General features: G+C 40.7%; 1 protein-coding gene across 1 annotated transcript in view; it reads left to right on the forward strand.

Annotated features, from left to right (window-relative positions):
- Positions 1–1,965, forward strand: part of LOC118478178 (sodium/potassium/calcium exchanger 1-like) — a 16,786-nt gene that overhangs the window by 9,141 nt on the left and 5,680 nt on the right. The gene's annotated exons all lie outside the window — the stretch shown is intronic.

A 1,965-nucleotide genomic window follows, 5' to 3' on the forward strand; every position in this document is an offset into this window, starting at 1 on the left:
AGGGGGGGGGGGGAGTGGACAGAGAGAGAAAGACAAAGAGAAGGGGCTCTGGGGGCCTAGAGGCCTAGAGGTTAAGGTGTTCGCCACTCATTCAAATGTCCCGGGTTCGAATAGGGTAGAGACCGAAAAAATGTTCTTCTCTAAAACTTTCTCCTTCACCTTCTTTCCAGCTCTCTAGCAATGTTTTGTCGTCTGCTTTCGTCTCCTTTTTTCTGCCCCCACCCCCTCACCTCTTTTGCCAGCTCCTCTGGGCTCCTGACTCTTTCTTCAGTCTTTCCACTGCTTCTCTTTGGTTCCTTCTTACTGCTGTCTTTCAGACACACCCTGATCTTCTGGTTGGAAAGATCTACCCCGAGCCTTTTTGGACAAGGGCGAAAAATTTTGGAGGGTCCGTGTACAAGTTGTGCACGTTAAAGATCCCTTGGTGGTCCAAAATCGATAAAAGTAGGCTTCGGCCGCCACCTAGGCAAAATTCAAAATTTCCTACCAACTGAAAAAGTTCAGTGTGTCCCGCGCACTCATATGACCTTATGCAGTTGCGATCGCCGTAAAACACTTTTTTGAAAAAGAGACAGAGAGAGAAAGCAGCCGAGAATAGGCAGGAGAGACGGAGAGATCACACATAATAATAGAATACTTGGATAAAGGCTCCAAGTCCCATAAATCTTTGTAAAGTATTCTCTCAAAAGCCAGTTCCTCAGTCATTTCCCTTAATCTCCACGAGTCTTGTGAACCGATCGTTTGATCTAAAAGTTTGTGGGGGGTTTTATATCACAACATCACCTCACAAATAAAATGTTTAAGACTTAAAAGGAATAAAACACAGTTGATTTTGAAGGTAGAACACTCAGCCACAATTCCAAGAGGAGTCTTTTTTATGAAGTTGGTAACAGCAACCCGAAATAACTGCTTGAGTAAGGGAAACAATTACCTTAAAAAGTTTTGTTAAGCAACAGTAAAAAGAAAAACAGAAAAGCCGCTTTAATAGGTGAAAGACAAATCTAGCAAAACTTTTAAATGTCGAAATATAAGGAAATGTTTCAAACCTTAGTAAGCCCTTAGAAAGCACATTTTTCAAAATGAACAAAATGACAGATAGAAAATGTTCTAAGCGAAACCAAAATATAATATAATTGTTAATACACTGACTATATAAACAAGTCAAGATACTTGATAAATGAATATGGCATGTTAGGTGGTCCCTTGTCACTTCACTGTGGCGGCATTCCGCTAATTCATTAATATGGGGGATAGTTTTAAAATATCAATGAACAAAAAAGCAATCAACAAAATTAAATATCTGATAACTGGATTTGAAGGTTACGGTTAGTATTGAATGATTACAGCCAAAGATTGTGACTTGTTCGTTACTATAAATACGTAGCGAATAGTGCCAGGGTCGAAAGATGACACGTAGGAATTTACTAATACTGAATACATGCTAATACATAATTATCACAAATGAGCACACATGCGGCTGGTATCGAATCTTTGATCTTAAACATGTTGCAATGATAAATAATAGTGAAAGTTTCAAATTGGTATCGACTAGTTATCGATTGCATCAAATATCATTTAAATATACGAATGAATACAGCTGGGCATACATCGAATATACCTGGAAGGGGAGCAATCGACTATAGTTCTAGTCCAGGCGTGGATTTATTAACGAAATCGTGAGACTGGTAGGTATCGAGTAATAACACCCTGTGACCTACTGAACGCCAAAGGTCGTATCGAATAATGAGCGGTCGGGGACGGATCGAATAAAGAACAGGAATTGGCGGTATCGAGAATTTACTGGCAATTGCAGATATCGAATAAGGGTGAGGGTGAAGAGAATGAGATTTAGATCGAGGGTGAGATCGAGGGTGAGATTGAGGTCGAGGGTGAGATCGAGGGTGAGATTGAGGTCGAGGGTGAGATTGAGGGTGAGATTGAGGTCGAGGGTGAGATCGAGGGTGA

The sequence above is a fragment of the Aplysia californica genome, unplaced genomic scaffold, assembly GCF_000002075.1.
Source record: "Aplysia californica isolate F4 #8 unplaced genomic scaffold, AplCal3.0 scaffold00396, whole genome shotgun sequence".
Taxonomy (NCBI): Eukaryota; Metazoa; Mollusca; class Gastropoda; order Aplysiida; family Aplysiidae; genus Aplysia; species Aplysia californica.